This window comes from Rhinoderma darwinii, chromosome 1 (genome assembly GCF_050947455.1).
Source record: "Rhinoderma darwinii isolate aRhiDar2 chromosome 1, aRhiDar2.hap1, whole genome shotgun sequence".
NCBI classification, from domain to species: Eukaryota; Metazoa; Chordata; class Amphibia; order Anura; family Rhinodermatidae; genus Rhinoderma; species Rhinoderma darwinii.
This window is the reverse complement of record NC_134687.1, coordinates 652,782,369-652,798,647: the sequence shown is the minus strand read 5'-3', so window position 1 is coordinate 652,798,647 and position 16,279 is coordinate 652,782,369.

The following is a 16,279-nucleotide window of genomic DNA, read 5'->3' as shown; positions in this document are numbered from 1 at the left end:
TCTGTTGTATAGCTTATTGTGGGGGCTACTTTATTTTTCAATTCCAAACTCGATATGTTCTTGGTTAAATCAGATATCTCCTTTTCTCTTTTCTTTTTAGCCTGTGAACAAGCTTTTATCAACATCCCTCTCATATATGCCTTGTGAGCGTTCCATAATACATGTGGGCAGGAAACTGAGCCCACATTAATAGAAAAATAGTGTATCAGTTCATCTGTCAATTTTTTTTTTTATGATCAGAATGATGGAGAATATAGTCATTTAACCGCCATTGAGAAATGCCAAGAGAGGAAAATGTTTCCGCTAAAGAAAGAGAAACCGGGGTATGGTCTGACCAGGTAATTTGTCCAATATCAGTGGACTAAGATTGCAGGAGTCCCTTATTATTTACTAAAAATAAATAGATTCTAGAATATGAAACATGTGGGGTAGAGAAAAAGGTATAATCCCTTTCACCCCAGTGTTGGCACCTCCACACGTCATACAAGCCCTCCTCCACCAGAGTCGCAGCAAAGGGCGATGAAAACCGACATCTAGCCATAGTGTCTATAGACGGATGAATGATCATATTAAAGTCTCCCCCGATAACCAGCAGACCCTGCGTTACATTCTTGATTTTTGGGAGCAAGAAATTCAAATAGTGATATTGACGTTTGTTTGGGAAATACACATTAAATATAGTGTATAAAATATTATTAACTTTGCACACCAATCCCAAAAATCTCCCCTGTGGATCTTGAATAATTGATTTAAAGTTAAATACCACTGTATTTTTAACGGCTATCATAGCCCCTTTGCACTTAGCTGAACAGGAGGAGGTAAAAATGTGTGGGGAAAAACTTAATAAGTGTGGGGGATTTATCTGCATGAAAATGTGTTTCCTGTACCAATAAAATGTCATATTTTAAATTCCTAGCCTCGCGCCACATCATATTTCTTTTAAAGGGACTGTTCAGCCCTCTTGCATTAATTGATGAGTAGCGTATCACCATAATAACTCCTCGGGGGATGCCAACAGACGCAAAAAACTGCCAGTATAGTACTTTCCATAAATTAGCAGGACACAGACTGCTGGACAATACAATGATAGGTACCAATTACGGCAGAAATAATTGCTTATAAGCCGGACAACAAAACCTACAATACATAAAATATAAAAATAAAACAAACCATATTCAAGCAAGTTAGGAACAGACATAGTGCGATACGCACACTGATATATCTGGCAAAGAGAACAAGCACCTCTTACAAATGCTAATTTATGCATTTCACATTAAAGCTAACCAGGTTAAGAATACTAAAGCTTAAGGATTCACAAAGTACCACACAATAAACTGGGTCAGGTAGTATGCCCACGGGAACCCATAGTGTGCAATTATGAGACCAACGGAGCGTGCACCCGCGAACCTCCTATTCTAGGAGCCAGTTCTGGGACGCAAATGTTCCACTTGTATAACAGCGAGACACCTTCTTCCAGTGAAGTAAAAGCAACCGAAACACCATTATGCGATATTAATAATTTAGTAGGGAATCCCCACTTGTATCTAACACCATGCTCTATCAGAATTGACGTAATCGGAATAAATTCCCTGCGCGCCTGGAGGGTGGCCGCTGAAAGATCCGGAAATAAGGAAATGGAGGTATAAGGGCTGGGCAACGAACCCAGCTTTCGTATCTCAAACATCAATCTTTCCTTTATATGAAAAAAAGTGTATTCTAGATAATACATCCCTAGGTGCCTTTTCTGGAGCTGCTTTGGATTTGGGTATGCGGTGCACCCGGTCAATTGTCAAGTCCAGATCTAAGAGAGATGGAGCAATGATAAGAAATAGACGTCTTAAGTAACTTGCGAGGTCAGAAGTATTAATCTCCTCAGGGATACCCCTTATTTTAACATTGTTACGTCTGGAGCGGTCTTCAGCATCTATAACTTTTCCTCTCAGCCATTTAACTTCTTCTTTCAGTGAGTTATGTGCATCCACAAGCTCATTATGTGCCACAGCAAAATCTCTCATTTTACGTTCCAAGTGATCAGTACGGTCTCCCAAAGCATTCACGTTGAATTGTAGTTTGTTAACAAGAGAGGATTCACTATTGTTAATGCCTTTTTGGAGAAGAACTAACATGCCCTTCAAAGTGTCCACAGTAATTGGAGCATCAGAAGAGGGAAATTGGGCAATATCACAAGGTTCATCCACCAGAACCTGAGACAAAACATCATCTATTTGTGAGACTATTTGTGGAGCTTTTTCCTTTTCAGGACATTTATTTGTGGGCAAACCCATACAGGAGGACATAGTTCTCCTTTTGACACCATCTCTACCACTTGTTGAATCCCTCGACGAATCTTTATCCTCAGAATTTGCCCCATCAGCATGTGATAAAAGGCTAGGAATGACCGTATCTCCAGACATCTGGGTGAGCAAATCAGCCGGCGGAGAACCCTCATCCTGTGGTATAGCAGAGTTTGCAAAGTATTCTGTAAGCTTCCTAGGGACGGTTTTGCCCCTACGTTTAGTCATAGTAGATTGTTAAATAGGCAATATATGTACATTCAGAGGTATCCCAGGAAAAATTTTTGAAAAAGAAGCGACCCTATAGTAATAGGGAGTGTAATACAATATAATAAGGGTGCTAAAAGACCAAATTCCTGCAGTTAACTTTACTATTGCGTCCAGTACAGAGATGCTGCAATATACTGTATTCAATATATTCAATGTATTCAAATACTACTGAGAAGCAAATTTAGATCACTGATTCAAAGCTCCAATTCACACCTACTGGTGAAAAAATATCTGCTGAAAGGTATCAGCCTCTCACAGACAATTATGTCTACTTGGTATCCGCAGATACTTAACCTCTTGTTGCTCCCATATGTCAAATGCTGAATCCCACCAGCAAAAATCAAGTTCAAACATGTGTGTGCAAAAGGAGAGAAAAAAAAGAAAAATCAAATGCTGTAAGGCTGAACAGGGTCTCAGACAAGCAGCCCAATAATCAATGTGCTTAACAGCGTGCAAGTACTCAGCACCAATACTCAGCTTGTCTTCTGTGCAGTTCGCTTGTGCAGCTCGCTTGTGGCAAGGGGAAACCACGATGCCGGATGGCAGTAATTATTTATGACACCAGGTGCAGCATGCAGTCGCTCAAGCAGAGTCTCCAGTCCACCTCCGATATAAGGATCTCATCTCCAAGGGTATATGACAGTACCGAGTCAATCCTACATGTAATCCGTCCAGACTCCTGGGGTTAGCTTTCAGGGTTTACCGCCTTGAGCGAGGTGCTTGTTAGGAGCACGTTCTTTCAAGCAGCCATTCACTTCAGCTGCTAGGCTCCGCCCACCGTTTCCGGAAGTTCCGATTGTCAGTCGCTTTTCCCCGGTTGTCAGTCATTTTTCCCCCGGTTGTCAGTCGTTTTTCCCCCGGTTGTCAGTAGTTTTTTAGAATTCCCAAATTTAATAAAAATAAATTTTGTAGAAGGAATAATAAATAAAAAAGAAAAACAATTTATAACGGTAACGAATCCAGAAACACAATTTTTCTATCATCTACCCAAAATTCATAAAGATAAAAATCCACTAGGAAGACCCATAATATCGGGCATTAATTCACGAACTAGCCAATTATCACATTACATTGACTTATACCTACAGAGCCTAGTCACTAAACTACCATCCTACCTAAAGGACTCTACAAGTCTAATTAGAAATCAGAAATATAATTGTAAAGAAAATTACATATTGATGACACTGGACGTGACCTCCCTATATTCTAATATAGATTACAAACTCAGACTAAGAGCGACTCAATATTTATTGGAAACATATGGTACGCTACCAAAAAGACAAAATACATTTCTATTGGAAGGTTTAAATTTAATTCTGAATCATAATATCTTTATACACAACTTCAACTTATATAAACAAAAAAGAGGTACAGCAATGGGGACAAAGGTAACGCCGATCTACGCAAATTTGTTTATGGGACTCTTCGAGTCCCAGAACATTGAGAATAATCACAGTTACACAAGAAATATAGTTTATTACCGTAGATACATTGATGACCTATTCTTCATATGGTCTGGTACTTATGAAGAAGCTGATTGCTTTGTAAATATTTTGAACAACAACACATGGGGAATACAATTCATCCCCAATATATCAAAGGAAAATATGATATTTTTGGATCTTGAAATTGGTCATACACTCAACAAATTCATCACAAAAACTAAATTTTAAAGATGTAGACAAAAATAGCTTTTTGAATTTCAACAGCGCTCACTATAAAAGGGGGACCACCAATATCCCACATAGTCAATGTGGAAGAATTAGAAAAAATTGTTCATCCACAGAATTCTATTCAGTCAAAAATTCTAAAAGAGAGATTCAAAGAAAAGGGCTATCCATCAAATCTCATCAAACATGCATATCAAAAAAATCTAGCCATTCCACAAGAAATATGCCTTAAAGAAAAAGAGAGACAAAGAACAGGCAAAATTTAATACAGAAGCTTCGCTCAGAGATTATTCTATAAAATTGTTAACAACGTACAATTGCGATCACAATGTCATCCGAAGTTCCCTAAACAAACACTGGGGTATCCTCCAAAGTGACCCAATTTTGAACAAAATTATCGCACCGAAACCAGGGATCACTTTTCGTCATGGGAGAACTATTAAAAATATACTAGCACCCAGCAGACTAAGGCTTAAAACCACTGCCTCAATTCCTTATCTTTTTGTAAAACCATTAGGGATTTTCAGATGTGGCAAAAAAAACTGCTTATGCTGCCAAAGCATCAATGCCGGAAAAAAAGAAATCATGTCTACTGTAACCAAGGAAACATTCCAAATCATCTCTTATGAGCTGCGATACTGATCATGTAATATACATGATCGAGTGTGAATGCGGACTTCAATATATAGGGAGAACAACCCAGACGCTACAAAGTAGGCTTAATGGTCATCGTTCTAATGCCAAGAAAAGATTTCTTAAACACAGTCTATCAAGACACTTGTTACAATACCATCAATCCAATTTTAAAAGTATAAAAATGTCTCCAGTTGAACAGATAGCTGCAAAAACGCACAATAAAATATCGATATTGAATAAAGGCGAATCCATTTGGATTTTCAATTTTGAATCCCTAAGCCCAAATGGACTCAATGAGAAAATAGATTCTGTTTGATAATAATAATAAACAAATATTGATTCCTCCGAAACAATAAGAATAAACATCAAATAAAGTTAGGCGGAATTCACACGACAGGGTATCCCGGCCGGGTGATGGCCGTTCATAAATCGGCTATCACCCGGCTGCATTAGGAACAATAGACCCCTAATGGGGCTATTCACACGACCGATTTTTTGACGGGCCGGGAAAACCGGCCGTCAAAAAATGGGACATGCCCTATTTTCGGCCGGGTGCCCGGCCGCCCAGCTCCCATAGAAGTCTATGGGGCCGGGTAATACATGGCCATCACCGGAATGTGTCCCGAGTGATGGCCGGGTCTACCGTCGCTCGCGCACTCTCTCTCCTCCTCCTCACAGTGCAGAGTGCATGTGAGGAGGAGGGTCTTTTTTTGCTCCCTGTAGGAGTCGGAATCCCCGACTTCTGCAGAGGAATCCCCGATTCTATGGCCGGGGATTCCGCTACAGGAGAAGTAAGTGACACAGCGATGTGACTCACTTCTGTAGCGGATCCCCGACTCTATGGCTGGGGATTACGCTACAGGAGAAGAGAGTGACTACACTGTCCATATATGGACACAGCGACGTCACTCACTTCTGAAGCGGAATTCCCGACCTATGGCAGGGAATTCCTCTCCAGGAGAAGTCAGTGACTACACTGTCCATATATGGACATTGAAGTCAGTGACTTCTCTTGGAAGGGGGGGGGGGGTGCAACCTACAGGGGGCTGTGTGGCATCACCTACATGGGACTTGGTGGCATCACCTACAGGGGGCTGGGTGGCATCACCTACAGGGGGCAGGGTGGTATCACCTACAGGGGGCAGGGTGGCATCGCCTGCAGGGGGCTGTATGGCATCACCTACAGGGGGCTGTGTGGCATCACCTACAGGGGGCTGTGTGGCATCACCTACAGGGGATTTGGTGGCATTACCTACAGGGGGCTTTGTGGCATTACATACAGGGAGCTGGGTGGCATTACCTACAGGGGGCTGGGTGGCATTACCTACAGGGGGCTGGGTGGCATTACCTACCAGGGGGGATGTGGCATTATCTACAAAGGGCTGTGTGTGGCAACAAATTTAAATGAAATTCATCCGATTAAAAAACGGTCAGGGAAAAAAACGGATGCAAATCGGGTCCAAATCGGCCAGTAAAAACGGCAACATGGGACGGAATCGGAACGGATGCAAACCGGACGGGAAAATCGGCCAAAAACGGACGATTTTCCCGGCCGACACTTGGACCCTGTCGTGTGAATGAGGCCTTATAAGAAAAACAATCAAAGAAAAAAATCTTTTTTTAAAATGAAACAAAGTGCCTTTTAGGAATTTTATAGCAATACAGAATTTTTATTCTAAAGAAAACAAATAAACTCTAGTTTATTCAACAACCTCTAAACAGGTTGCTATGAATCAAGGTTATCAATAAAAGAAAAAAACTCTAAGATGAATTAGAATAGATTAGTAACCATACCATTTACATTTCTTTTCCTCGTTAAGTTTCTTGGTGACAGGGGGCCCCTCGGCGTCCTAGGGCACAGTGAAAGTAAGCAAGTAAAGGAAATGAGAGAATCATTCAAACAATGACACAATTGGTTAAATTTATATTATATTATACATGGGACAAAAATTCATATAAAATTATATTATTTATATATTAATTACATATAATTATCTTATATCTTGGGGACAAAAAATTCATACAAAATATGTACATAGAAAAAGCTGACACAAGTCTCAGCATATTACGTTGGTAAGTGTCCAGAGATATAAGTCAAAAGGAACAAATATACATTTTCTATATATCGCTGTTGAGAACAATAAAATCCCTGCACTGAATGGAATAATAACTTTAATAATAACAATAAAACTCTAGAACTGATAATGATTCACACGTACCTTTTGAAAAACTCCCACAATGAACTTCAACCCTGACTGTTTAACCCGGGTGTGAACCATATGAAACGGCTATTTAAGATGTTGTATATCCAAAATTTATATGCCTGACGAAGACTTCAGTGCGAGGTTGAAACGCGTTGCAGCAATTTTTATTGTTTTATATCATGTTCTCCAATAAATTCTTTTAAAATCCATTTGATGGGTTCGTTATAACCACCGTACCAGCTACACAAGAGCGCCCGACACGAGGAGCATTTTTTTTCCAGTTTTCTGCCATAAGGGGGTACTTGTCTGCCGCAATGTTTAGGTAGGTGGTACGTGTCACATATACATGAATGCCAGGACCAGCAGAACATTGCCCAGATCACCACACTGCCTACACTGGCCTGTCTTATTCCCATAATGCATCCTGCTTCCATCTCTTCCCCAGGTAAGCAACGCACCCGGCCATCCACATGATGTAAACGAAAACAGGATTTATCGGACCAGGCCACCTTCTTCCATTGCCCAGTTCTGATACTGCCTATTGCATATGCTTTTGGTGGTGGACAGAGGTCAGCATGGGCGCTCTGTCTGATTTGCGGCTACACAGCTCCATACGCAGTAAGCTGCGATGCTCTGCGTGTTCTGACACCTTTCTATTACAGCTAGAAGTGACTTTTTCAGTAATTTGTCGTACAGTAAATCTTCTGTGGGTTAGGACCAGATGAGCTCCCCATGCACATTAATGAGTCTTGACCGCCAATCCCCTGTTGCCGGTACACCAGATGTCCGTCCTTGGAGCACTTTTGGTAGGTACAAACCTTTACATACCAGAAACACCCCACAAGACGGGCAGTTTTAGGGATATCCTGGGTCGTCTCTCTCATGGTGCTGTCATAGTCTCACAGAAAACCAATTACCGGTAAATGTAATCATAAATATACATTTTTTCGCCATTCGCCATAACAGCAGGGAAAGAAAACTTGGGGGTATATAACAGTAGAGCTTCCTCCAACAACTCAGTGGTTTCCCATTCCTTGTATAGAGGAAACTTGGAGTAGTTACTTTCCTTACTACATGTACTTTGTCTGACTGGGTTCCCTCTCGTAAAATTTTAACTTCCCATATAAGCAGGGGGTATTGTTCCAGGGCAACGGCTTGGTACTCTTTTGGCTGGCACAGGGCTCTTATAATAGGACCATTGCAAATGGTTTCCATTTGTCACTGTTCTTTAAGGTTTCTGTTGTTTTGACGGAATCAATAGCGCAGTCGACTGCTTCATTTTGATGTGTTTTTTTAACTGCACCTCAAACGCTACGTGTGAATACACCCTCCCCCGCACAAAAACTTTAACTAAAATTTTCCTCGCATAACAATTACAGCAAATGAACTACAAGTGTCTCTTTACACGTCGAGGTCAAATCCCGTTTTTTTGCAACAGTTTTCGTAAAATTGCTTTATAACCATGTAATTTGCCATGGTTTTGCGAATATCTCTGCAAAAAAAAAAAAACGCAAACCGTAACCTGTGTATATTTGCTAAATAAGCTCCCCCACACATGACATTTACAGTGAAATCCCCCCTCCCACTATTTAAGGGCTACACCTTTGGAAACAGTTTTCTTAATAAAAAGGTCAATCAGTGTGTTTGGTTCAACTTTGCAATTATATTAAAGATTATTTTTACTTTTTAAGATACAGCTTCTGTGTATCCTGTATACAGAGCAGCTGTATCTAGTGCTAAATCCTGTATCTGTGAGGTCAGCGGGTTCAGTGTCACTGCCACGCAGGATTCAGCTGTTAGGAGCCTCACACAGGAGCGTGTTCGGTCTGTAATATATGCTCCGTACGTTGGCCGCATTTCCCGGACCGAACACACTGCAGGGAGCCGAGCTCCTAACATCATAGTTCTGTATGACACTAGGTGTCACTGCCTCGCTGCGGGACAACTGTCAGTACTGAAAACATGATTACAGTACGGGACAGTTGTTCCACAGTGAGGCAGTGACACCTAGCGTCATAGATAACTATGATGCTAGGAGCTCGTGTGAGAGGCCTTAGGCCGAGTTCCCACTCGATGGATGCGCTGCATAAAAACCACGCAGCGTGTCCGACCTGGAACCTGCAGGACATTCCGTTTAAAAAAATCGCACCACAGTGTGGTGCAGTTTTTCAGCCGGAAATTCCACTGCGCAGAAAAACTCTCATACTTACCTCCTCCTGTGACGTCCGCTCCGGACTCCCTGGATGACGTTGCAGGCCATGTGATACTGTAGCCTGTGATTGGCTGCAGCCTTCCCATGGGATGCAACGTCATTCCAGAAGGCTGGACTGCAGGAAGAAGGACGGTCTTCTGGGTAAGTATGATTTTAGTTTTTTCGAGGTTGCGATTTTTGCGGGGTAAATGCTGAGATTACGCCAAAAAACGTTGCAACACTTGGCTTTCTGTTGCGGGTTTTGCATCCCCATTGAATTTATTAGGGAAAAACCGCAACAGAAAATCAACAAAAACGCAGCAAAAATTTACATGCTGCAGATTTAAATTCTGCACCGCAGGTCAAATTATTAACGTTTACGCTGCATTTTTTTACGCAGCGTGGGCATGAGATTTACAAAATCTCACACACTTTGAAGCTACTGTAAACGCTGCGGAATTTCCACACAGAATTCCATTACAGAAATTCTGCAGTGTTTACGCTAAGTGGGAACCCGGCCTTACCGATCACATCTAAGTTATGTACAAATATGTGATTGATAACATCTTGATCCAATCGCTGTCACTGAACCCGTAAGTACCACTGACCCGACAGATTGAGGTCTCAGTGCATGATACAGCTGCTCTATATACGGGATACAAAGCAACTGTATTTAAAAAAAATAAGTTAAATAATTTTTGATAAAAAGTAATTACAAAGTTGCACCAAACACAATTTTTTATTTCACAATTTTTTTTTTCAAAAGATGTACATAGCCTTTAGACAGTATCTCCTCACCCCACACATAACATTTTGGGTCAGTTCACACGTTGGGTAAATACATTCGGCTTTTCCGCAACGGAATTTGTTGCAAAAAAGTCTACAGCCAATACAGCAGCAAAGTGGATGTGTTAGAACAAAACTCATCCACACGCTGCGTAAATGGTGAGTGGAAAAAACGCTCAGAAATTGACATACAGTGCAGTTTTATTTTGCAGCGTGTCAATTGTATTTGCGGAATCTCTGCTTAGTTGTTGCGGGTTTTCTCCATTGACTTCAATGGGAGGTAAAACCCACAACAAATAGCAGATGTTGCATTTTTTTGCGGCAGGCTCGCATTGATTCCACCGTAAAAAAATGCAACTCATAAAAAAATATAATCTTATACTTACCCAGAAGTCTGTGTTTCTTCCTCCAGGTCGGCCTCCTGGAATGATGCTTCAACTCATGTGACGGCCGCTGCAGCCAATCACAGCCTGCAGCGGTCTCCTGGCATGAAACGCCATACCAGGAGGCCGGCCGGCTAAGTGCTGCAGTTTGCACAGCGGACAGTCCGGGCGAAAAACTGCACCACAGTTTCGTGTGGATTTTCGCCTGAAATTCCCTGTGGTGCACAGGGCGGATATGCTGTGTGCTTTTACGAAGCATATCATCCCCGTGTGAACTCAGCCAAACAGTTAAGTTGGCCCTCCCCCCAAAAATTGTTTATAATGAATCCCTTCCCCCACACAATTCACAGACAAGTCCCACCCTTCCCCACAAAAACATTTTACACAAATACCCTACCCCACATATCATTTCCAGCTAAGTCCCCCCTCTCCCACAAAACCATTTTACACAAAATCCCCTCCCCCACATATAGCATTTCCAGCTAAATCACCCCTCCACCACAAAACTATTTTACACAAAATATCTTCCCCCACATCTAGCATTTACAGTAATCCCCCCTCACCATAAATTGGATTTGTAAAGAATCTCCCCTCCCCCACACATATTACAGTTTCTTACCTGTCCTGGAGGAATCTTCTTCAGCTGCCTGGTAGAAGTTGCAGGCAGGAGGGGAGGAGAGCTGTGTGTCACTGCTCCTCTCCAGCTCTTTCTTTGTTCTCCATCCTCCCTGTCTGGTGGTCGGTTTCCTCCATATGGAGCTTATGTTTCCTACTCATGCAGAATCTTCCTCTCAGCGCCCCAACGTAAGTTACTTCGGAATAAAGAATGGCCCGATACATTGCATTATATTGTAGGGTCTGTTCCTTTCTCCAAGTAACTAGCGCTGGGGCCTCAATGAAATGTTTAATATAACGGGCCCCTTTCTTACATCATTGTGGCCATGCCCCTTACTGCAGTACCAGCAGTACTGCCCTGATGCCGGCCCTGAGTACAGGGAACTTTAGCAGAGAGAGGCACTCCCATTTTCTGCAGTCTGTCTACCCCTCTCTGTAACTAGTGACTGAATTTGCAGGACAACCGAGGGTGGACAACAAATTATAGAAAAGGAGTCAACTAGTGGTAGTGACTTCATTCAGATTTTGCAGGGATATAGCAAGATATCAGGTATACTATTTGATTATCACAAGTTGTAAATGAAAAGTTATTCTTCAATTAAAGTGGTTTTCAAAGATTTATAAGGCTGGAATTAGGCATTCAATTTTTGTGGTAGTATTTTGTGCAGTTTTTTTTAGCCAAAGCCAGTGGTGGTTTTGAAGGGACTGGCTCAAACCTTTCCTTCCTGTTGGATCCATTTCTGATTAACTATAAAAAAAAAACCTGCATGCAGCCTAATATGTCATAAATTTGTCTACTTTGTAGTCTGTAAAATATAAAATGTGGGAAATGTTTTACATATAAATCAAGTCTTGTACCACATGAGAGAATTCACACAGGAGAGAAGCCGTATTCATGTTCAGAATGTGGGATATTTTTTAAAGCTAAATCAAGTCTTGTTAAACATAAGAGAAGTCACACAGGAGAGAAGCCATATTCATGTTCAGAATGTGGGAAATTTTTTAAAGCTAAACCACGTCTTGTTAAACATGAGAAAACTCACAGAGGGGAGAAGTAATTTATGTTCTATTTATGGAAAATGTGTTACATGGATATAAAATGTTGAAACTCATAGAGAATTTGCATTAAAAAAAACAAAACAGTATTGTTTGGAATGTCAGAAAAGTTATAAGAGCAAAAAAAAAAGATTTATAACTCATCAGGTTATTCACAGAACATAACCCCTTGGCGACGCAGCCAATTATGGCCTTTTGAACACAGACCCATTTTTTTAAAATCTGAAGTGTCACTTTGTGAGATTAATTTAAATGTCCTTTAACCTTTCCTGATATCAAAAATTGGTTACATCTGACGTTGGATAAAAAAAATTGGGTCAATAGTAGGGGATTCTCCTAGTATGGTCCTAAAATAAGCACACACATTAAATGACCTTCTGCTAAATTCAGAGTTTAAAAGGAAGACATATGAACATGGACTCTGGTTAAACAGTTGCCTCAAAGGAATGTATAAATGTGGATCTTGCAATTTTTGCAAATATGTATTGTGACAACCTGGGGACCACTTAGCTCATGGGATCACCATCTCCCAGGTGAGATGGTTGGCACACATAGAAAGCTCACTCCAACTCCTTGAGTAAAAGGTTTAAACCAGCTGCAGCTAGCTTTATTGTCTTCACAACAGCAGTCAGTGGTACAACAATAAACATACAAAATAAACCCTAGGCCGTCCAGCTTCTAACTAACACATTCAGTGTCCCTCACTATGTGACACTGAGCCTTGTGCCCAGCACCTCAAAACCTTCAGTTTTACCTCACATGGTGGTGACTCTCACAGGCTAGCATGCCTGTCTTCCCCAGACTGAGAGCCCTGTATGAACTGCACACACCTGATATAAAGAGCCGTCTCAGGTGGAGCCTAACTAGGCTCATCAGACAGCCCAAGCAACAGCAGAGAAAACCCTCTCTGCTGTACATGCTCCCTGGTTGCTTAAAACCTGAGTTTCTGCACCGTCCAGTAGCTGCACTGCTACAGTTTCTAAAACAGATATAATCTTTTTTAGGTTCGGAGTCCGTGAATATAACATTTTTACATTTATTAACTGTCATTCTAGTGTGCTAATATACTCTACTACCTGTCCATGTGGAAAGATGTACATTGGCAAAACGAAACGTGAATTGAAGAAATGTATCAGTGAACACATTTCAGACATAAGAAAGGGGAGATGAAAAATCCATTAGCAGTGCATTTTAATATCTATCACCAACAATCACCACAAGGTCTGAAGTTCATGGAGATGTAGCAATTACAAGTGGATAGGAGAGGAGGTGGTATAAATGGATTACTTCTCCAAAAAGAAACTATGTGGATCTGTACTTTGGGGACTCTATCTCTTAGAGGCCTAAATAATTAAATTAAGTTCAATATGTTCCTTTGATTCCAACTAGACCGTATTCTGTCACTGATGGTGGGGACCCGGTCGATGGCCCCTTTTGGGCTCTTGGCTGGCTCCCTGCCATCCATGACAGATTCCTCCTTGTTTCCCTAATGTACATGATCCAATTACTTGACTAATTAGGATTTTGACGTTGACTGTGGAGACCCGGTGGATCCGGTCAAATTCTTTACTTCACCTACTAAATGGCATCTCTTTTCCGCATTTTTTTACTCTATTTCTCAGGGCATTCGTATCTAATTACATTTCTGTCATTGATGGTGGGGACCCGGTCGATGGCCCTTCTTGCCATCCATGACAGAATCTTTTTTGTCCTCAGAATCTACATGATCTAAGTACCTGACTGATTAAATCCCTACGAAATTGCTCTTTACTTGTTTCTTTATTTGAAAAAAATTAAAAAACATTTGTGGGGGGGCGGGGATGGATGGGGGATGGACCTCTACTGGATCGGATGTGTACCAGCGCTTCAGTGGATTGCCGTCCCTTGATTCATTCTTTGCTTCACCTACTAAATGCCATTTCTCTTCTCCTTGTTTTCACCCTACTTCTTATTTATTTTTGTTTTAATTTTATAATCTAAACAGTGATAGGATTTAGACTAATATATGATACATTTGGTTAATGTATCAGGCTATATTTGTCTGACCCTATTTGGGTTGTAATTAGTTTGGTTTCCCCTAAAAATATCTTCTATTTTTCTCCTTGTACTCTTTGGGCTTTTTGTTTTGGTTCTTTTTGCTTTTTTTTTTTTTGATGGGAGAGAGTTTCCTCACCTAATGAAATACTATTTATGTATTTCCTTCATCCCTACTTCATTTTTTACAGAGACTAGGAGAATGTTCTCTTGATTTTTATGAAACCAGTCCTGCCCTAGAAGCTTATATAAGCAATTAACCCTCCCCAAAACATTGGGAGGTTTTGGTCTTCCAGACATACTTCTATATTATCAAGCTATACAATTCAGGACACATCTTGAATTATTGTCCAGCTCAAATTCGACCTTAGCTAAACAAATTGCTTTGGAAAACGTCAAGGTTCAGGTTACATAGTTTGTACAGTTGAAAAAAATACACATGTCCATCAAGTTCAACCAAGGTATGGGAAAGGGGAAGTAAAACATTTCTACACATAGGAGCTAATATTTTTTTGTTCTAGGAAATTATCTAAGCCTTTTTTAAAGCCATCTACTGCCCCTGCTGTGATCAGCTCCTGCGGTAAACTATTCCATAAATTCACCGTTCTCACAGTAAAGAAGGCTTGTCGCCTCTGCAGGTTGAACCTTTTCTTTCTCCAGACGGAGGAAGTGTCCCCTTGTTTATTGAGGGGGTTTTACATGGAAAAATATTTCACCATATTTTTTGTATGTGCCATTAATATATTTATATAAGTTAATCATGTCCCCCCTTAGTTGTCTCTTTTCAAGGCTAAATAGGTTTAATTCTTTTAATCTTTCCTGATAACTTAGATTCTCCATGCCCCTTATTAGCTTTGTTGCTGTTCTTTGTATTTTTTCCAACTCCAGGGCATCCTTTCTCTGATTTGGAGCCCCAAACTGAACTGCATATTCTAGATGAGGTCTCACTAATGCTTTGTAAAGTGGTAATATTACATCCCTGTCCCGCGAGTCCATGCCTCTTTTGATACACGACAATATCCTGCTGGCCTTTGAAACAGCTGATTGACACTGCATGCTGTTATTTAGTTTATGATTTACAAGTACACCCAGATCCTTCTCAACAAGTGACTCCCCCATTGTAGCTCCCCTAGGACAAATGATGCATGCAGGTTGTTCATACCCAGGTGCATAACTTTACATTGATCTACATTAAACCTCATTTGCCACTTGGACGCCCAAACACTCAGTTTGTTTATATCCGCTTGCAGTTCACGAACATCTTCCATAGACTGAACATTACTACATAGCTTGGTGTCATCTGCAAAAATACAACTAGTGCTATTAATCCCATCCTCTATATCATTAATAAATAAGTTGAATAATAGTGGTCCCAGCACTGAACCCTGTGGTACACCACTTATAACCGGGGACCATTCAGAGTAGGAATCATTGACCACAACTCTCTGGATACGGTCCTTGAGCCAATTCTCAATCCAATTACAAACTATACTTTCTAAACCTATAGTCCTTAATTTACCCATTAGACGTCTATGGGGGACAGCGTCAAATGCCTTTGCAAAGTCCAAAAACACTATATCCACAGCAGCCCCTCTGTCTAGGCTTCTGCTCACCTCTTCATAAAAACAAATCAGGTTGGTTTGACAGCTTCTGTCCTTAGTAAAACCGTGCTGGCTGTCACTTATAATACTATTTATTGTCACATAATCCTGTATATAGTCCCTCAGTAGCTCCTCAAACATTTTCCCCACAATGGATGTTCAGCTTACTGGTCTATAATTACCCGGGGAAGACCTAGAGCCCTTTTTGAAAATAGGCACCACATTTGCCCTGCGCCAATCCATTGGCACTATACCAGTCACTACAAAATCTCTATTATGGAGAGGGGGACAGAAATAACTGAACTAAGCTCCTTAAGAACTCTAGGGTGTAACCCATCTGGTCCCGGGGCCTTGTGCATTTATTTTATTTAGCTTGGACCATATCTACATTCATCCAATTCAGTATATCAACTGATATATTAAAAGCACTGGCACCAGCTACATCAGCTGCTCTTTCTTCTGTTGTATATACAGAGCTGAAGAACCCATTTAGTAACTCTGCCTTCTCTTGATCCCCTGTGACGAACTCCCCATTACCA